The 22,641-nt window shown below is 43.1% G+C and overlaps 1 long non-coding RNA gene across 1 annotated transcript in view; it reads right to left on the minus strand.

Annotated features, from left to right (window-relative positions):
• Positions 1 to 22,641, minus strand: part of LOC135974384 (uncharacterized) — a 212,239-nt gene that overhangs the window by 130,108 nt on the left and 59,490 nt on the right. The window contains exon 2 of the long non-coding RNA XR_010591641.1: positions 15,873 to 15,974. This is a non-coding gene — a long non-coding RNA (uncharacterized LOC135974384). The remainder of the gene's footprint in view (positions 1 to 15,872; positions 15,975 to 22,641) is intronic.

Below are 22,641 nucleotides of genomic sequence, written 5' to 3' on the forward strand. Positions count from 1 at the left end.
TCCAGCTGCAGTTGCACCAGAGCAGGACAGAGAGGTAGGATTATCTCCACATGACATACCACCTCTGGAACCCAAAACTGCACTGGCCAGTTTTAATGCCATATGGCATTGCAAGCCCATCCGTAATTTGCTTTTCACTTGCTCTCTTTCAGCATTAATGCAACCCCAGTTGTCTTCCTTCAATTGGATTTACAGCCCTCACTTCTCCAAGCTGAATCTCACTTTATCTTCATCTTTCCATGTTTCTGGTACTCTCACTAGGTCCCTTTGCATTATTTTTCTATCTGCACTGCAATTTGCAACACATATGAATGTAGCATCAGATGAAGATGTCATTAACATGTTGCTTATTCCCTCCTCCCATCCCATGGAGGAGGATGTTAAATGAATTCAGCTGGATGCCCCTGGTTTTCTTGACCTGAATTATTTCATAGGGTTCAGAAGCACTTATGCTTGGAGCAGACAGGAAGGATGCTACCTGCGTGCTAAGGAAAGTTAAGAAAAAAGGGCTCAATCCTTCAGTTTGACTGATCTTTGCTTGGCACAAGACTTAGAGGGGATGAACAAAGGTGCCTTTACAACACCTTTATATTCCCCCAAACTGATTCTGGGCCAGGCATAGGGCTACCCTAGATTGCACATGGCTATAGCAACCCTTCAGGGACCACCAGCCACGGTCTGCATCACGCTCCCTACACAGACACTAGAAGGCTAGCCCTGAGTCTGCTGTACCAGCTTTATGCCATCTGGATTCCCCAGCACTGGGAAAAGCCTCAGCCAGATGGATACGCGGCTTTGACTAGCACAGAGGAGACAGAATAGGTCCTGGCTAACCCAAGGAGTAAAGATGTCTTAAAAAGACTAAATCGCTATGTGCTTTTTTGCTTGTGGTTTGGAGAGGAGGAGAAGGGAGATGGGTAAATGCATCAATTTTTTATTTCAGAGTCTGACACGCAGGTTAGGAATTGAATTATACGGGACTCACCCTCCACTAGAAAGTGCACCATTGCACTAGGTTCTGCAACTATAATTCCAGTATTCTGAGTATTAAAACCATTTATAACAAGTCAAAACTTGTGCCTTCCACAGAAGTTGGTTTAATAAAAGATATTACCTCACCTACCTTGTCTCTCTCACCCTTTGTTGGGTACAGGAGTACCCATAGCCTGTATAAACCAAATAAACCTTGAGAGTTCCATTTCTTACTGTCTACAAGCCAGGAATGCTCCATGGATACCCCAGACAATGCTATCTCCTTGTTACCGAGAGCCTCTGCACACAGGAATTGATAGGATACCCTCCCAGAACAAAGGTGGAAAGGTGAGACAGGCCTTCAGGCATCTGCTTGCAGTCTTCTGTAACCCAGTGAAGGAGCACTGTGAAAAGAAATTAAGGCAAACAGTGGGCACCCTAAATCTGGACTGCCTTGATACACCAGAGCTAATGGGTAATTATTCTATTTCCAGTGGCCAGAACACCTATCATAAAAGGGACACACTCCAACTCAGGAGAATAAGGCTACTGCATCAGGGTGGTTTCTCTGTTTAAGAGACTGTTTCTTCTCAGCTGGGTCTAGGGAAGAAAGATTCTCAAGGAGCTGCAAGAAAGGCAGTCTGCAGCTACCATGTTGGAAGGAAACTAGAGATCCCTGAAAGCAAAGCTTCTGGTGTGGGCGGGCAGGCACTCATTCCTCTGCTCTCCCAAACCCTAGAGACGTTCCACTTTTCATTGCCGTTCCTTGTCTGCACCAAGGCTTCCTTCGCACACGGGGTGTGTGTGAGAGAACAGAGTACAAATGGGGTGTGGAAGGTTGTTCACGATCAGTTTCTTGCTTTTCAAGCCGCTCCCAGAACAGAAGGAAAGCAGGTGTTGTGTTTTTCCCCCCCTCTCTCTAAATGAAAGATTCATTTGTGCAGCACAACTCCAAATCATCTAAACTTGGGTGGGGAGAAAAAACACCTCCGCGTGAAAGCAGAGGCTCTTACCTGATGGGAAGGTAAGAAGTGTTCCTTCTCGCCGGCAGTCTTCTTCCTGGTAACTGCCTGCTATTAGGCCCCAACCACCCCAGTTGTGGCTAATTTAAAGATTCACAGGTGCAGTATTCTGCTATAGGAAAATCCTGCAGCAGAAGGGGAAATGATCTAGCTAAGGCTTAACAAAAACTTTACCTCCTAGCCCCCTCATAGAGACGTGCAAGTCAGAGCTAATGTCATAGGTGTGTGAACTTTTAGAAACTTGAAACCATGTTGGATATGTTTTTATTCCCCATTTATCGGATTAATATATTTTATCATTTAGGCATTTGACCTCCAGTTGCCCTAAATCATATACTACACTGTCCAAGGCCCATACTACACCAGTGACTCAGCTAGTTATCACATTCTGACCACGGTCCAGCATAAGGTTCATTTTTGATGGAAATACAATTTTTAATGTTCTTCTATGAAAAAAACTGATTTTTGATTAAAAAAATCAAAATGAAAAACGTCAATCATTTTCTTTCAAATTGAAATCAGCCTTTTGTTGTGGTTCCAGAAGTTGACAGTTGCTTCCAAAACAAAATGAAAAATTCAATTTGCAATAAAAGTAAATTAAAACCTGTGAAATGAAAATTTTCAACAAAAAAAGTCAATTTTTTTTCATTAAAAAATCCAAATTATTATTTTTCGACAAAAGCAATATTTGTACACACAGAGCCAGTCTTTGGTCCAGAAATTTCTACCAGCTGTAGTTTTTGAAGCTGCTGGCTGGAATGCTCAAAATTTAAGCAGAAAAGGGGTGAAAGAAATGCTCTCTCTTGCACACAGGAAGAGAGACTGTCAGACCCTGATAATGAGTGCAATACACTGCTGGGTTACAAACACTAGGGCCAAGCAGGTGATTAAAAGGGGGATTTTGGCCTTATCCCCCAAGGAAGAGGTTCTGGATTGTGGCGCTGAAGACTGCTAGCTAACTAGTGTCCGATGACTCTCCCGGTCAGCGAGGTGCATTCATTTAACAAATTCAATTTTAGAAAGTACATTTCTCAGAGTCCTTTCTAAGTAAGTTACCCAAATCTACTTAATATTTGGAGCCCCAACAAACCCCCAAAGTCTGCCACATTACAGAGCACAAAGTCTCCTCTAGCACTAGTATTTGTGCTGGCTGCTTAAAGGGCAGGGCAGTGGCTCTATCAATACCCCTTCACAGCAGTGCAGTCATGGAAGGTAGAGCGGAGCCTCCTACCATACCCAGAATTCCTCCTGGGTATTTCTGCTTTAGTGTAGACTATCGCACTCTGCACTACAGGCCATGGCTTAATAGTCCAAGTTGTCTGCCGCGGTTTCCCCATATGCAATTAGGGATGATAAGAAGACCGTGGGCTCCCTAGGCAACCCAAGGTGTTGGAGAGGCTGCTATCTGTGCAGTTGGGCAGCCTGTGAAGCCAGCTACCCATGAAGTCAGGGAGCTGGCTACGTATGGAGTGCGTGAGCCCTGACTCCCCAGCAGCCCACCTGGCTGACTGCTAGGGAGCTGCAGACAAGTGCATGAGGCTAAGGAGCAACCTCCCCTGAGCGCCAGCTCCCGGGCTCTCAGCGAGGTGGCCTGCCGAGGAGTTGGGTGGGTGGACAAGCTGGCAGGAACTGTCAAGCCTGCCTGCCTGGTTTCCGGTGAACATTTCAATGGAATCGACACGTGGCCGTGAAACATTTCAGCTCGGTTGTATCAGCATTGTCCGATGGACATGTGTGCCACCACCAGACAATTTTGGACATGCTCTAGTTGTGAGATACAGGTCATCGGGGGAAGGGGTTATGATGCTGGGCAAGTGCTACTGAGATATTGTGTACGCAATTCAGTATGTATTTTGTGGACTTTATTCTTTGCACTCTATACTTTGGGTTAGGGGACTAAAGATCTAAACAAATGAATACTTCAGCCTAAATTTTGCGGCCGTACTCAGGCAAAAATCCCAAGAAAATCAGGAGTTTCACCTGGCAAAGATGGATCAGGGATGCCAAATTGTGAATTTAAAACCTAGTGGCATTTCTACTGTGAACTCCATTGTCAAGATTTTATGACTATGGTGTAAAAAAATTGCATTTGGCTGAAACTTGCCATTCAACTTCTCATAACAGGAGTAAAATACCATACTGTACACACACGAAAAAGAAAGAGAAAACAACATTTAGCAGCTTTTAAAATTATGCAGATATTTTTAATGGCTTTGGAGTATTCAGACACTCACTCATATGTCACAAAACAGATTTGATTTCTAGGAATGACATTTGGCAGAGCAATTAATCCATGCTATGTTTTAATCGCGTTTGGTACTAGGGGGGAATTTTTTTTTTTTTTTAAAGAAAAGTTAAACTTGATTTTCAAAGCCTGTGCCACTAATTATTTTCAAAGGCGGCTCAGAAGAGTGTTCAGCGAGCACAGGGACAAAGCCTGGGCCCAGCTGGGGGCGATTCAGCAATGGGGCACGTTATTTTTTGCAAACATTTTAATCAGAATCACGCCCCCCTTTTTTTTCATTGAGATTAGAAGATTTCATCATCATCTCCAGTGACATGGTGTGCTGGATACGCAGACCTCTGCAGGGGCAAGGGAGATGGACTTTCCTTTCCATGCTGATTCTTGGTTGCTATTCCTGGCTTAATTTTAGCCTGCCCAGCCCTTGTGCCACTCCTCCACCCACGCTAGGGATAATTACTAGTGGATTGACGTAGAGGCAGCTCCACAAGCCTTGCTCCTCTCCTACCCTGAACACATGGCTTCATACAGCCATTGTGGAAGCCTCCGCAGAGCTAGTGTCCTCTGATCACAGGCTCTGAAATGCCTGCTGTCCTCCTGGGCAGTGGAAGTGCGATGGCAGGGCTGATGCTCTGGTGGCTGGCTGAAGGAAGGGCTTCATTTAAAGGAAGCCTCTGGAGGGAAACTAAAAGTGGCTTCCACCTAAAAATATTGGACCTCTCAATCCGGAAAGGTGCTGAGCTCTCCTAACAACCATGGAAAGCCACCGGAGCTGGGAATGCTCAGAACCTTGTAGGACCAATGAATAAAATTTAACCACTGCTGTTGTCTTAACATATTTGTATCAGTACATGCTGTCCTGTCCTTTCATCTAGGAGGTGATGTGGTCAACTGGGTGTTCCCACTTGCCTATTTAGCAGAAGGATGAGAAAAAAGTTATTGTCGACTCTCCTGTAGGAAATGGACTTAGAACTCCAGCCACAACGAGCGTGCTCTGATTTGGCTTTCACGGATCATATCCTGCACGATTGTGGATGGAATCCGGCTCCCCTGAGGCAGCACAGCCACTCCATCAAGCCTGAGGCTGCAACAGCTTCCCCTGTTGCTGGAGACGGTAGATCTGCAGAGCAGCAGGGCCCTCAGTCTACCTTTCCTGATCACTAAACACTGTGGGAGTAGGAGCTGCCATAGTGTGAAACTCCCATGTGGAGTCCAAAAAGCCTACATCCCCCAAGTAGCAGAAACACAAGGGTTCTACTGAACCTTGACAGGCTGACCTGGGAGGAAATGGCAGGATTCTCCACTAAATGGACAGCTCTAACTTCCTCAGAAGTGGGCTGTAGTCCACGAAAGCTTATGCTCTAATAAATTTGTTAGTCTCTAAGGTGCCACAAGTACTCCTGTTCTTCTTTTTGCGGATACAGACTAACACGGCTGCTACTCTGAAACTCTGATCTTACTTTCTAGATAAGCCTTTAGCTGCTGAACCCTTGACCACACCAGTTTGTTTCATTACAAACGACGCCATCTGTGTTTTTGCATAAGTGAGAGACTTTGGTTCTCTTCTTTCCCCTAGAATCCTTGACACGGAATTCTAGGGGGAGGAGTGGTGAGCCCAACACAAATACCATTCAGTGTGACAGATAAGACCAGGAAGAAGAGCTTCTCGGACATTCATGATAGAATACAAGAGCAAAGGCTTTGGGGTAGAATTTCATTTAGAGACTTTACAGAAGCTGCTAGCTAACTTTTACCATAACTGCACCAACTAACACCGCAATGGTTCCATTTGCTGATGAATCTGTCCTAAAACCGATTTTGTCTCCAGCCACTTGGAATGTAACCTGACAGCTGTTCAAAGGTGTACCTATGCTAGCCCTGTGTTTGGGTTTGTACCATGGACTGCTGTCCACTAGGGGCTAGGCTTACACCAATAAATCTAGAACTACAGCACTTGGTTTGCTTTCTCTATTTTTTTTTTTTTTTAAACAAAAAGACAAAGCCAAGTCTCTTCACCTCCCAAATATTCCTATTCAACCTGTTCACAGCTAGGAATATATTCCTCCAGCCTCCCTCAACTATATTTCTAAGTTTTTTTAAAAACAGAAATAAATATATATTTTAAGCAGGTTGTTAGTAACATGCCATTAAGGTTACAAAACCATTTGCACTATACCTATAACTTCATTTTTCTCCTGCTCGTAACTTTCAGAAATATTTGCCTTTGGGGGTTACTGGTTTCCATAGTTGGTTTCTGTCTGAAGATGAATCATTAACTATTATTATTATTATTAGGGGATGTTTGAGCAAAATCCCTTCAGTCATTTCTGGGTACAGAAGAGTGGGATGGGAAATATCTAACCAGGCTTTAACACACACAAAAACAAGGCTATGCAAAAACAGCCGAAACCTGCCATGGACAGAGTCCTTGCAGAGAACTAATATTTGGTGGGTGGGACTGGGAAATGGGGGGTGGGGGAGTTCTAAACCACTGAAAAGACACTTCTGGACATGTTGTGTAGGCATCTGCTAACCACTTTTAGCAGCCTAACCTACCTCACACCCCCTCAGACATTTCTGCCAGTTTTCTCTGCCCATCCGGACAAGGCCAGAGTCTGCTGGTACAAAAGGGGGATTGTAACTGTTTCAGTTACACATACCAACGTCCATCAAACCAACCAACCAATCTTTCCTTTGCATTTGGAACAGGAAATCATCACAGGCAAAACCAAAACCATGTGCCCTGTGATTTTCTTTCCACACTTACAGCTGCATTTAGCAAATTCTATGCTTTTCATTTTATAGAAAAATGTCTTTTCTCAGTTGCAAAGATCAGCTGTCACACTGTTAGCCGATGTGCTGCTGCTTTATGGACCCAACCTCATAGAAGACTGATTGGAGCAGTAAGAGTAGGAACTCAACCATCTCTTAACCTGTTCAACTTAGTACAGTATTAAGTGAGAAGCAGCGTGGTTTAGACAACAGAGCATTGGACTGGAAACCTGCGTTCTATTCCTGGCTCTGCTAATTGGCTGCTAGGAAACTTAAGCAATTCTCTGTGCTTCAACTTCCCAATCCGTAAAATGACAATGACCTTCCTTTGTAAAACACTTTGAGAGCTACTGATGAAAAAAGTGCTGTATAAGAGCAACGTAGTATTATCCCACACACAAAAAATTAAGATTTCAAAATATTTTCCCATCTTAAATTGGGGGGGGGGGAGTCAAAATCTTGGAAATGTTTGTGAATTGAAAATAAAAAAAAAATCAGTTTGGATCAATTGATATGTTTTGTTTCAATAATTTTGAAACATTTCTTTTCAAATTTGATCTTTTTTTAACACTATAATTGTCTTAAATTTCAATACAAAACGTCATCTGAATGAAAATCTGGACTTCCTTTCCAGAAAATGCTGAAACAAAACATTGTGAGAATTCTGAAACTTTTCAAAAAAAATTCAAGTTGAAAAATTCATTTAAACTGACCCTTTCCCACCAAAAAGTTTAGCTTGATGAATCAGCATTTTCCAACATAAAGATTGTTTTGTCAAAAAATTCCTGACGAGCTCTACCCAATATGAGCTCATCTCTGCAATGAGCTCCACACAGAGAGAGATCTCTGTGCCCACACAGAACCCTACTGAGGGCACCAGTGCTCTAATCTGAAGTACTTCGATAGCCCCTATTACCACAGTATCTGAGCACCTCACAATTCTGAAGGTGTTTTATCCTCACAACTCACTAGTGAGGTTGGGCACAGCTATGATCCCACACAACCACAGCTACACTACTAATTTTAGCACACTAGCTCAGAGGAGAGATGTCTACATGAGCTGGGAACCACAGCTGGGAATCACACTCATAATGTGGACATAGCCTAAATAACTTGCCCAAGGTCACACAGAAGGTCTTTGGTGAAGCAGAGAATTGAACCTCGGTTTCCTTCATCCCAGGCTATTGTCTGACCCCTGGAACCTCATTTCCTTCTGTGCCTTCATGCAAGTACAGGAGCAGGGCCTAAGATATCACCCCGACAGGCTAAGTGGGACCACTTAAATACCAGTTATTAAGCTCATGCATCCCCTTATCCATTCTTTAAAAAATAAATAAATACATAAATAAAAACAGGGTAAAATATGTCACAGTAAGACAATAAAAAGCAGTGTAGACAAAACATCAAAAAGTCAGGAAGTTCTAAAGCTACAGTTCAGACAGCAGCATTCTAGCTTTGGGGCTTTGAAAATGCTGGAGGCGTTGGACTTTCCATTCCTGTTGAATCTTGGAGCTTAATCCTGTACGTTAGAAAATGTGGGGTGTAGACATACAGGATGTGCTACGTGACTGAGATAATACTGCTCTTAGGACCTTAACTGTTGCATTTTCAAACCTTGTTATTGATTGTGGAGCTCTAACTTTGAATGATCACGGAGTACTTTTTTGTGCCTCTAGGAACTCTTGCAATACTAATTAATGGCCTTTTGTAGTGCTTGCATCATAGCTTCTCCAGCAGCCTGGCTGAGGAAAGCTGAGGATTCCCTCACACTGCTCAGAAGTTTTTGCCAGGAGTCCTTGTACAGGGGCTTGCTCCATTCCCAGGATTTGGCCCTTACTTAAGGAATGATCTTCATCTTGCAAATATTTGTGACTCACTCCTATCTCACCACATGACATCCTGAGGAGTTGCTTACCCAGGATGTCATTGGATAGATTATCTTTGGTGCAAATAACCCAGCAAGAAAAGCCCTACCATTAAACTGTTTTAAAAAAAAAAAAGTCTGGAGCTTAGATTCCCATTTTTCAGACAGGACCTCAGGCCTTATTATACTTCATGCTGTACTAACACACAATCATTTAAATAAAATGGGAACAGATGAAGATCTCCAAACAATTTTTCATGCACAAGTATTTTGGGGCCTGAGCCAAAGCCCATTAGTGTCAATGGAAAGATGCTCATGGGCATCAATAGGCTTTAGATCAGGTACCTAATAAGAAAGCCTTCTTCAGACCAGTGGTGTCTACTAAGCATTTCAGTATATAGCAGCCTTTTTTGCCATTAAACAGTTCAACTACACATTCTTGAAACCTCCTCCTACGTTCAATAATGAATAGTGCTTCTCCAGATACCAATAGAGAGATCCAGTATCTGAGGAGTCATTATTTCCCATATAAGTACATGAAGCTGATAAATGTTACCAGTTTGATGTTACAACTGCATGCTGTCACCTTGGTGTCCCTCCGTGCCAGTTACGCCCTACACATACTCTGAATCAGAGCACTTACATTTCTGCTGGAAGGCTTTCAAGTATTGTATGTGAATTGAAATCCATTTTTTTTCCACTATTTTTTTTGACAAGTCATAATATGAGCTTTTTCAGAACATTTGAAAGAGCGTGTCTCTTTAATAGACAGGAAGATTTACACAGATTTTGCTGAGGAAGCGTATGTGCACTGAATTTAAAAATAATAGGAGAAAGGTGTTTCCTCAATGTTAGAATTTCGATAGCAGTCGTGTGAATCCTTCAGTAGGAGTGGCACCACGTCAGTTTCCTCTACTGTTTTTAGAACTCATGTTGCTATAACAACTCACTTCATCTGTTCAGTCGAGTACCTATGTGTCATTTTTCCTTGTGGGTTCCCCGTTTTCCAGACACCTTCTGTCAGATTTTGTTTAAGGGGACCAGCTCATTCCCCCAGCATGCAGACATGTAAGTAGCTGAAATGAGTCAAAATTTGTGCTGAAAAGGATGAAATCTTCCCTGAGGACAGAACAAGGCAAATTAAGGACCTGATCTAGTTCCCATTGAAGTAAATGGAAGTTTTGCCAATTACTGGATCTGGATCTGATTATAGGCCATAGGAAGGTGAAAGTGGAGGACTTTGATACCAAATAGGGACAAAGGATGCTGCAATCAAAAAATCCCTGACACAGTGGGGATTAGAGCAAGTCAACAAATCAGGCCCCCAGCTGGTCATAAAATAGATATTTTTCCCCCATGGAAAATTTTGACTTTTCAGTGAAATAGTTTGGCCAAAAAAAATTTAAAAAAAATTGGCCCAAACACCAACATGTTTTATTCAAACTGGTGCTATAAAGAGCTTTATGGGAGCTGTAGTCCATCCCGTAAAGGAGAATGGGCGCATAAGAGACCTGAACTACATCTCCCATGATGTTCCACTCCCCCCCCCCCTCTTGGGAGGTGAATGGGTGTGTCATGGGAGAGGTAGTCCAGCCAGATAGCCTAGTCCATGGAGGAGAATGTAAACATCTGAACTACAACTTGGATCCCATGGACCAGGTATTATGGGAGCAGGCTCACAGTGGGCTTGGGGGTTACTATCGCCATGTGCAGCTAGCTACAGCTAGCAGTTATCCTCAGTTGTGCTTGCACATAGCAATACTCCTACCTGTGCAGGAGAGCCACATCTTTACTGGGTCTCCTTTGCCCTGTGCAAAGACCTGCAGGATTGACCCTAGCTAACGCACTACTGTGAGGGCCCCTGATAGGCACAGGCAGGCTGGCTTCTTATTTGTTTCATGGTATGGAGGATAATTTTCCCTGAAATCACACCTTTCTCCTTCAAACACGTCTGTATATATTTGATAACTTTTACATATGTCCTTTCTGTATGACAGCCATAGCTCCCACCTGGAGTTTTGTAACATTGTCCACATGTTCTCTTTCCTGGAGGATATAAATGTGTTGTGGAGAATATTTTTGCACCACAGAGAGAAAGAGAAAGCAGAAAAGATGAAGTTACATTCAAATGGCGCAATTGTGGCTCGCCTTGCACCCGGGGGAAAGAGAACACACGGGGCTCCTTCCTGGTACCCAGGTAGTAGTTACCCAGGGGGTTTCGTGGGTTTGTACTCAGGTGGCTAGCACAAGCTGCCGCCTGTGCCACCCCAGCTGTTCTGCTATTTTTAGTTCACTAGTTCACACACAGCTAGATCATGTCTGTCTATTCACAATGGGAAGCGCACTCCCAGCTGCAATGTAGACGTACCCAAAGCAGGCAGACCGAAGTAGCACAAGGAGGGGGCTGACCAGAGCAGCTGGTAGTGCTGCTATGGCCCCAAAGGAACATGACTGGTGAGTATGGGGTGTGACCTCACATCCCCAGCCCAACCCATTCACCCACAGAGGTTAGTGTTGACTTCTAATATTATTTTACAGTGCCCCAAAGTGTGCTAGAGGCCACAGTACAAATACTGTGAGAAGATAAAAGGGGAAATCCTGGGTCCACTGAAGTCAGTGGCAAAATTTCCATCAACTTCAGTGGGACGAAGATTTCACCCAAAGTTCCTGACATAAAAGCTTCTGATCTGATTTCAGACAAACCGGTAATTCACTGAGTGAGTAACAAAGCAGGAGGGAGAGGCATAACCTGAAGCAATAATACAGTTACTTAGCAAAGGCTTGAGTGCAGCATGGTGAAGCACACATTAATAAAAAATACAAAAAATTAAAAAAAAAAAAAAACACCCGGGAAGAGTAGTTAATTAAATCAATGTTATTTCTTCCAAAAATGCTGTACAATGAAAGTTTTGTTTTCATTTATTTTTGAGGTTTTAAAAATATCTCCTTGACAGTGTCCCTGGCCCATGTACAAATCCAAATCATGCAGTATTTAATATTGGAAGAATTAAACAAAAGACTTTCCTCCTAAAAGCCAGAATACAACTATACTCCATTCAGAAACCCCCCAGTAAAGAGATGAATTTTGTCTTGTACCCAGTAGGGTAACTCACATGCAGAACTGACCTTCATTCATCAACAAGCTAGGCAAGTTTATTATGAAACCCAGCGATTCTCATTCTGTGGTTTATGGACACACAAAACACTTGCTGGTAGTCCACAAAGCATGCCTTCTCCCAGTCACCAGTTGCTTCTACAAGGTCTAGGCTCTTCATTACCATGCTCAGCTTAGACACCTGCGGGAGCAACTGGAAACCTGGAGGAACCAGTCTAGCAACGCACAAACAATTGTCATTGCCACTGGGATATCACACCATCGCGAATGGGTGGGGACAGGGCCCCATGAGATGACCTTGCTGTTAAGACGTGGGCCACACGCCAATCCTTTTGCAGAGCCTTTGATTTGTACTGTACGCTCAAGCCAGACTGGCAAGAACCAAAGGAATCTCAGAACTCCAGACACTGCACAAACCGAAATGCGCCACCAAACTTCTCAGTGACTCAGTAATTAGAAAATAATCAAAGGGTATTCAACTTCTTAAACAGCCATTAGAAACAGACAGCTATCTATAAATAGAACAGCAACAACAGGCTACGAATTGAAAACATCCCCAACCTACATTTGTTTCTATTACACTTTATTGGATTAGCCAGCCATTTTAACGCTATCAGCCAGATCTTCAGCTCATGAAAATCAGCATCTTTCTATTGTGGAGCTACTTCAATTTACACCAGTTGAGGATCTGGCCCTTTGGTTTAAAATCTGAAAAGCATGTGATAAATCACTAAGAAATGCTCAAGGATTATTTGTTAAATAATCTGAACATTAATCCTATGGAAACTGCAGCTATATACACAGAGAGAGACATGTTTTCCTGAACATTTAGTTGGGTTGTATTCTGGAAAATGCAGGGATTAAATCAAAATGTTTTAACTAACAAAACACTGTTCTGCTTCTATCACAAGCTTTTCTTGCAGATACGCTATAGGAAAGAAACCAGTTAGATCCTTGTTCATATTGCATGAGTTTACTGATGAGTTTCTGTACATCCATGTATTAACAACATACCATCCAAAAGCCTGAGCTAGAGATATTTCAGATAGAGTAGAACTTTATTATAACTTGTTTCAGAGCAATACTAGATCATAACAAGCTGATTGATGGGATCAGTCACTGCGCTCTCCTAATTTCAAAAAGTGATGGAAATTTAGAAATAAGTGAATGAAATAGTAATACCTTTTAACAAAAGACCATGGCAATTTGTTTTATGCAAAGTCTGTCTTTGGATCAGGCTTTAATTGCAGAAATCTGGCTATACTCGGACATAATTTACATCCATATAAAGCCCACTGATTTCAATTAAAGGTAAACTTGGACCCCATTCCACGAGTGGCACTCAGAACTGGGGCCAAAATTATCATAGTACAAAATGAAAGTTCTTATCTTTATAATGGGGTGAACAAAAATCCTCAAAGCAAATACCCTGACCTTTGGGATGACCAACATCCAGATTTGGATCTGAATGTTGGGGCTTGACTCCATTGCTAATTTCAGTGGGGGGTCACAGAGAATGTAGTTAAGGGCAGATTTTGTTTTATCAGGCAGTAATTATAAATTTCTAGGAAGTGGATAGAGTTTTGGGGCCCCATTATAAGGTCCTACTGCATGTAACCTGTACTCTTTTCCATATGTGTAATTAGCATTGACAGCTCATTAAGTACCTTCTATACACCCTCAACAAGGAAAACATGAGAGATTGTCTATGTTACTAGGGCAGGTTGGGGGCACGCTCAGAACAAGAGATGTTGGAAACTACTTTCCGTAGGCAGCACCACTAACGCTGTGCAAAATGGAAAGCAATCCTCTTTCTGGCACAGTTTGAGAAAATGTTAAACAGTAATTAGAATGATCATTTAACTAATAACACCGGAATGCATGCTTGAAAGGTTTCAGTACAGAGGGCAGGCACATTTTCACTACACTAGTATACTGAACTTTTTATCCTGGCTGATATTGCTAATCTCTAAATTAGAAGTGAACAAAACCTTCCTTTGCCATTACCTGAGATCTAGCCCCCTAATGCATCCACTAGGACTCAAATATATTCTGAGAAAAGATCAAACTACAGAATGTTCATTCCACATGGACATAGGGCTATATTTTCATCATGGGGGAACAAACTGGATTCAAGAAAGATGCAAGCTTCCTCTGTCATTCTCACACCCAGACCATTGTCCATTTCTACAGCAGAAACCAAACTAAACCTTCTCGGATTCTGAGATGTCTGAATAATTTTCCCCTTGCTCATTTCCAGCCATGATTGGAAATGCATGTCTCAAAATACCACGAGGAAGCCAGTTCTCATGATATACCTTACCCAAGTTTGCCAGGTCAGCTTTGGATATGTATCCAAATGTTTTGATGATTGTCGGAGGGAGTCCACATTCCAAACTCTTTGAGGTGCATTCAAGATGCAGAAAAAAGAAAGGTAAAGTCTAAGGGCCAAATTAGGAGATACATCTAAGCAAGTTGGTTTAACCCATATCTTGCGGAATCAGAAGAGAGGGTTCTTGCAGGAAAAGCAACAAATAGGAGGGGCAGGAAGGCTTAAGGTCAGATTTTTAAATGTTTGAAGACATCTGAAGTTGCAGATTGGCTCCTACTGGGATATTCAAAAGGTTCCTAGGTGGTTTTGAAGATCCCAATAGGAGCCCATCTGCAACTTTAGGTGCCTTAATACCTTGAAAAATCTGTCCCTAGCTGCTAAGGACCTGTGCTAAAAATATGGACTGATTCCATTAATATAAGTCCCTCTCTTTTTGCTCCTCTAACTAACAGCTATTCAGCATAAACATCTTGGTTTGCTATATCCCGAGGAAATCTGCTGCTAATTATAATGCTGAACCCAGATGCTGGTGGAGGAAATTAAACTATGTCCTGCATAGTTTATTGGGCTTGTTTTGCTGGATTTGCCAAATATTTAGTGAGACCCTCATATGACTTTTATTAGCTGAACATAGACATAAAGGGCCAAATACTGATCTCATTCACGCTGGTGTAAATCTAGAGTAATTCCATTAGAGTAAATTAATACAGTTACAAGACACTGGATTTATAGCAGTGTAATGGGGAGCAGTTCTATGATCCAAACCATGGATCAGAACTTGCATACTTCATTTCATAGTGCAAAGTCTCTTGAGAAATTCCAATATTTCAGCATTTTTCCCCAATTTGGGATGAAAAGTTGAAAAATAGGAAAAAAAACTGTTTGCAGAACAAATTGTACTGACAATCTTTGATTCAGCTGTGACGGAACGTTCCATTTCGGCTCCGTTTGATATTGGGCTGAGAATGCCTCAGCTGCTGCAGTGCCTCATGATAGCACATCAGCCATGGGACTCCCATGATGCACCCTGGTGGTTCCACTAGAGGGGAAGTCATGGTGAAAAACGGGAGATGTAGTCCAGGTAAGGAGCCCAGTTCATAGAGGAGAATGGAGGCATCAGGCACCTGAACTCTGACTCTCATGAGGCACTGCAACAGCTCAGGTAGACAGATTCAGGTTAGTTGGACGTTAAACAAAATGTTACAATTGAGTTTGACAGACCAAAACATTCCTATTTGAACCGACTGCACCTGAAACAAAACATTTTGTTTTGATTTTCCCACTGTAAAATCGACATGTAGGCCCCCCCCCCAAAAAAAAACAAAAAAACAAACAAAAAACCCCAACATTTCTTCACAGAAAAACATTTTGTGGAAACTGCATTTTTTGTCCAAAAAAATTAATCATTTTGATGAAAAATTCCCAACCAGCTCTATGTACAAGTTGAATATACAAAAAGAGGATGCCTGAGAAATACCAACTCACACTGAAGGCAGCAATATCAGTTAAGCAACATAGACTTGAAGCCAGGAAATTTCCTGGGAACTTAATACCTGCTAAGAGAGATGATGGCCTCAGGTACCGCAGCCCACTTCTAACTCCAACTGGTCACTGACTTCCAGGAAGTGGCCTGTCCACCAGCTGGTGCTCCGATTCTAAGCAGAAAATACACATTGCTAAAATAAGAATATGGATTTGTATTTTAAATATAAGGGTTTCATTTCGGCTGGTAGTGCCAGGGCATTTATAGTGCATTGTAATGATATGTACCTTGGTAAAGCACCTTGAGATCTGTGACTACAAAGTATTCTTATGGGCCCAAATCATCATTCCTAATATTGGGAGCCAGGGAGGGAAAGGGGAAAGGATAAATATTGCACTGAGATCTTTGTCAGGAAGGCAGAATTTGCCACTCCATGAGATAGGTCATGGAGCCCAATTTGAAACTTGGCTCCTCAGGGATCCATGCAGAGGCAAGGGACCTGGGGGGGGGGGGGGGGCATCTGTATGAACAGAATAAAATCCAAGTCTCAAACTGTCAAGAACTGAGTGGGGTGGATACTAGACAAAACAAGCTTATTTTATTCTTTGGTATAGTACTTTGAGGTTCTCTAGGGCTTATTGCTACTCCAGGGAGCAGAAGGGGTTACCTATTTCTCACCCTCCCCCCGCCCATGTACCTTTCTCTTCATAGCAACTTCCCACTCTGTTTTGTTTGGGAGAAAGCTACTGGCAAATGAGAACAGATACTGGCTTTCTCCACCTCAGGTCTTTCATCTGGGAATCCCCTTCTACTGCAGGATTTAAGGCACTGCCACCAAATAAACTGTTTCACAACATTCAGATTGTCACCCTTCACTCCTCTTGCTGTATAGTTCTATGTGGATCAGCTTAGCTATGACGGTTTGGTACCTGGATTTGGTCTGCCTTTTGCCTGGTCTACAAAGAATTTTTGAATCTATTTAACTGACAAGTGCATTTTCCAAGGTAGCTGTGGCAGAAATAATTGTATGTGCTGGTAGGCAGGTTAAGTACCCCCCTTCACTGCAGCAGTTAATGACTGTTCTTGCTGCCAGTCATCTCTGTAGCAATTCAGGGTGCATTCAGCTTTGAAGGGGGTTGGACAGCTCCAGTGCTCTCTGTGTCAAAAGCTAGTTCTCTTTTGGACAAAAGCAGCTACAACACAATACAGCTTTACACAGCATTGATCAGACTCAAGATACTCCAAGTGCTTTACAAAGCTACACGTTACAGGCTTGTGATACAGTGATTGCACGGGCAGTCAAAACACCCATCATTTGCTCAGTAATATCTGCCACCCAGCCTTGTCCATTGGAATAAAAAATGGGGGGGGGGCTGGGACCTTAAACTTCCTCTTGCACACAGTGGCGATTAATAATTTTGCCGCCCTTTTCCCGCCCCCAGTCCAACCCCCTCCCCGGAGTCCCCGCCCCAACTCCGCCCCTCCCTTCCCCTATTGGATCCCTTCTCCAAATCCCCGCCCCCGGCCCCGCCTCTTCCCCCAGCGCGCGGCGTTCCCCCTCCTTCCCTGCCCCACGAAACAGCTGTTTCGCGGCGCAAGCGCTGGGAGGGGAGAGAAACAGGAGGCGGTGGCGCGCTTGCTGAGGAGGCGGAGCTGAGCTGGAGCAGGGGGGCGGGGCGCGGAGGGGAGCTTCCGCCCCTGCAAATTTGCTGCCCTAGGCCTAGGCCTTGTCGGCCTATGCAATGATAGGGCGCTGCTTGCAGAGTCACAGTGAGAACACCACTGCAAGTAACGGTGTATTGATTCATCAGCATGAACCGGAAATGAGGTTAAAAGAACATTTAATGCTGTAGTAGCAGCAGTCCTTCCCACTATGGACTCCCTTGAAAATTCACCCCTCATGTCTTCAGGAAGAGAGATTTTGATCACAACATGTTTAAAGGAAATGATAACAGTCCAGTACAATGCCTTGCGGTTAGAAAAGATATTCGCCTGTAAAGCAAAATGCACATCCAGTGCTGTCTCATGGACCCATTGCCTTAACACGTAGGAATATTTTAAAACGGTAAATGGGATGACCCAGGTAGTTACTGGCCTGTTCATCTGACATCGATCCCAGGCAACATAATTGAGTAGTTGACACAGGACTCAATTAAAAATAAAATATCAAAGGAGAGTAATATAATTAATACCAATCAATGTGAGTTTCTAGAAAATAGAGCCTCTCAAAAGAACTTGGTATCTTTTTTGGATGAAATGACAAGTGTGGGTGATAAAGGTAATGGTGTTGCTGTGAAACACTTGGATTTCTGTATGGCATTTGATGTGGTACCACATGACATGAGAACGATATCAAATTGATCTGGCACACTTTAAATGGATTAAAAGCTGGCTGATAGGTTTCAAAATTTAATTGTAAACACGGAATCATCATTGAGCATGTGTGTTTCTAATGGTGTCCGACAAGGGTTGATTCTATACTATTTAACATTTTTATCAATGACTTGGAAGAAAACAAAATTATCACTGATAAAAAGTCGACACGGGACACAAAATTTGGGGAGTGATAAATAATGAAGAGGACAGGTCACCGATACAGAGCAATCTGAACCATTTGGTAAACTGGGTGTAAGCAAACAATATGCGTTTTAATATGGCTAAATGTAAAAGTATAGCTCTGGGAACAAAGAATGTAGGCAATACTTATAGAATGGGAGACTTATGGGGCTCTGAAAAAGATTTGGGGTTTATGATGGTTAATCAGCTAAACGTAATCTCCCAGTATGATGCAACAAAAATGATTAGGGGGCTGGGGCACATGACTTACAAAGAGAGGCTGAGGGAACTGGGTTTATTTAGCCTGCAGAAGAGAAGAGTGAGGGGGGATTTGATAGCAGCCTTCAACTACTTGAAGGGGGGGTGCCAAAGAGGATGGAGCTCAGCTGTTCTCAGTGGTGGCAGATGACAAAACAAGGAGCAATAGTCTCAAGTTGCAGTGGGGGAGGTCTAGGTTGGATATTAGGAAACACTATTTCACTAGCAGGGTGGTGAAGCACTGGAATGGGTTACCTAGGGAGGTGGTAGAATCTCCATCCTTAGAGGTTTTTAAGGCCCAGCTTGACAAAGCCCTGGCTGGGACGATTTAGTTGGGGTTGGTCCTGCTTTGAGCAGGGGGCTGGACTAGATGACCTCCTGAGGTCTCTTCCAACCCTAATCTTTTATGATTCTATGCTGTGGCCAAAAGGGCTAATATGATCTTTGGATGCATAAACAGAGGAATCTCAAGAAGGAGCAGAGAGGTTATTTTACCTCTGTATTTGGCATTGGTGCAACTGCTGTTGGAATATCGTGTCCAATTCTGGAGCCCAAATTCAAGAGGGATATTGACAAATAGGAAAGGGTTCAGAGAAGAGCCATGAGACTGATTAAAGGATTAGAAAATGTGCCTTAAAAGGAGCTCAATCTATTTAGCTTAACAAAAGCGAAGGTTGCAGGGTGTCTTGTTTACAGTCTATAAATTATCTACATGGGGAACAAATGTTTGATAACGGGTTTTTCAATCTAGCAGAGAAAGGTATAACACAATTCAATGGCTGGGAGTTGAAGCTAGACAAATTCAGACTGGAAATAAAGGCACAAATTTGTAATGGTGAGCGTAATTAACCAAGGATTCTCCAGCACTGCCAATTTGTAAATCAACATTGGTTGTTTTTCTAAAAGATACGCTCTGGGAATTATTGTGGGGAAGTTCTATGGCCTGTGCTGTACAGGCAGGGTGACCAGACGTCCCAATTTTATTGGGACTGTCCCGATATTTGCTTATTTGTCCTGCGTCCCGACCGAAGGTAGGTCGGGACGTGAATTGTCCCAATATTTTGCCTCCGCTCACAGGCAGAGCGGAGCCCGGAAGGGGCTCACGCCCCTCCCCACCCCGACTCCACCTCCTCCTTCCCCCTTTGGATCCCTCCCCAAATCCCCACCCTGGCACCGCCTCCAGCCCCACCCCCTAACTGCCCCATTGGATCCCTCCCCAAATCCCTGCCTGGCCCCGCCTCTTCCCAAGCATGCCGCATTCCTCCTCCTCCCCCCCTCCTTCCCAGGCTAGCACTGATCAGCTGTAGGGCGGCGCAAGCGCTGGAGGGAGGGGGGAGGTGGAGACGGAGCGAAGGCAAGCTGGTGGGGGGGGCGGGCTGTGGAGCCGGGGGGGGGAGGGGGGGTTGGTTTTTTTTTTTGCTCCACTGCTGGCTTTTTTTTTTGCCCCCGCCCCTCCTCCTGATATTTCACCTGTGTGATCTGGTCACCCTGTGTACAGGAGGGCAGACAAGATGGTCACAATGATCCCTTCTGGCCTTGGAATCTTTGCAACCATGAAAAAAAATAACGAATGCTGCTGCAGAACAGAGACAGAACACAGTAAGTCGACACAGGATGCTGAACAGCATGATACAGCTCAGAGTCTAAATCATCAACTGATGCAAATCTTTGGAGCTGAGGACCTGGTTTTGGAAAGAACTCAGTCTTTGACTAGAGAAACTGACACCCAGGCATAGGTGACAATAGGAACAAGGTTATTAAGGTAAATAACTCACTGCCTAGTTCACAACTGCCCAGATAGAACTGCCTGTACTCACAGAGCCAGAGGAAAGCACACAGGAAGGTCACAGAGGAGGTCAGGTTCTAAAAGAGACCTAACGGTACACAAACAGACTTTCACTGTAACCTCCAAGCCCAAATGAGATATCTCAGCTGACAATTGTGTGTAGTATTTTATGCTGTTTAGTAGAAATAGGCCTGAATGAACCAAACCCCTGAATATTAACAACTCAAACTTGGAAAAATTCAGATTTGGAACTTTACTTTGCAGCGTGGGCCAATCTATATATATTTCCAAGTTACCTAGGTAGGGTATGGGCTTTTTTATGCTTTCAAAACTCCCATTGCAGAATCAGCCCTTAGACCATTAAAAGAACACTAAGAATAATGAAAAGGAATTATGGTGGAAAATATATGAAAGCAATCCTCAAAACCAGTGCTGACTGAGGACAGGGAAAGAGAACAGACAAGTTCAAAAATATTTGTGTCAAATATTTCTCAACTTCTCCACACCAGAAAAGAAACCTGCCCACTAATTCTGAGAATTAGAGTTGGGCAGGTAAGCACAGCTAAATATCAAGAAAGTAAACTTGACATAATATTAAAAAAAAAAAAAAAAAAAAAAAAGTATAACTAGAATGGATTGAAAATTGTAAATTCCACCCTCCCCCAGAAATTCCCAGGTCTCAAAATTTGTTTCTCTTGAATTGGGTCATAAAGATGAAATATCGAGATTTTTCATAGAACAAACGGTACTGAACAATTTCAATTCTGAAATGTCAAAACATTTTGACTCAACATTTCCAATTCGGATGAAGTGTTTCGACATTCCCAAATAGAAACGTTTCATTTTAAAATCTGTTTGACATAAATCTGTGTCTGCCTGAGCTTCTGCAGTAGTGGTAGCTCAGGGGCCTCAGGCCCCCATTTTTCCCTATGCTCCCCACTCTTCCCCCTCTCCCAAGATGGACTGATTCTCCCAGGATGCATTGCTGTTATGAAACTTCCATGATGTACAGGCTCAGCTCAGCCAGAGGGAAGACTGCAGTGCATGATGGGAGATGAACTCTGGCCAGAAGCCCAGCCCATTGATGAAAATGAGCACATGAACTATAACTACCGCAGCAGCTGAGCCAAAGCTAAATGTTTTGGTTCACTTTAACAACCCAACATTTTGAATCAGGTCAACCTGACCTGAAATATTTCTTTTAGATTTTTACAATGGAAAATTCAAAACCTTCAGCAAACACTAACATTTTCCATTGACAAGAAATCACATTTTCCCTGGAAGAAAAAACAACATGTCAACAGAAAATCCCAACCAGCTCTATACACAGCCAAAGAGGCCAGCTCAGCAAAGACTATTTTAAGTGAAGTGACTGATTTTCCAAGTTGGGACAGAGACCACATTAAAGGTCTGCCCATTTACTCCCATATGCTTCTTGTACCGTTAGTCATGAGAGCTCACGGAGAGATTTTCTGGAATCCTTACATACCAAATCTGATCAACACCAACACTCTGATGGCAGTGGAAGCACACTGAAGGAACCCTAGTGACAAATATTGAAAAATTAGTCAGCCTTATTAGTGCAGAGAACAAACCTAGGCCTGGTTCAGGCACTATCCCTATTCAGGAGGGCATTAAACATGTGGTTATGTCCCACTGAAGAAGGAGCATTAAATGGAAGTTTCAGTCAACCCCATAAAGAAAGAAATTACTCTAACTGCTTTCTAGGAGAAAGAAGCCAAACAAATCCTCAGCTGCATTAGCTCTCCACTTAGTGCACCTGAGGAGAGAGGTGGCCAAGGTGAGTATAGGCCACTTTTGTGCTTCCCCCAACCCCTGGGTTGCAGGAGACTGGTTTAACCCCCACTATGCATTACAGCAACCTCAGGGCCACTCTAATGTACACCAGCTAGTAATGTGGGCACCTCAGGGCGGGTTACAGCAAGGTGTGCTTTATTATTGATTTTAATAATGAAAATAGCTGGGGACCAGCACACAAACCCTCCGAATTGCAATGTAATGTCTAGGGGCACTTGTGATGAGGAAATCCTTTAGTAGAGTCCCGCTACATCATTGTTTTGACAGAGTCTAATCCCAGAGATCTGGAGACAACACAAAGCACAGTCAAACCCCTATGATACTCATTTAATTGAAAATATGCCACACCTATAGAAGGTGTCATACAAATGTCCTCCAAGAAAATTATAATAGTCTGCACAGTTAAATTACAACATTTTAC

This window comes from Chrysemys picta, chromosome 11 (assembly GCF_011386835.1).
Source record: "Chrysemys picta bellii isolate R12L10 chromosome 11, ASM1138683v2, whole genome shotgun sequence".
Lineage (NCBI taxonomy): Eukaryota > Metazoa > Chordata > Testudines > Emydidae > Chrysemys > Chrysemys picta.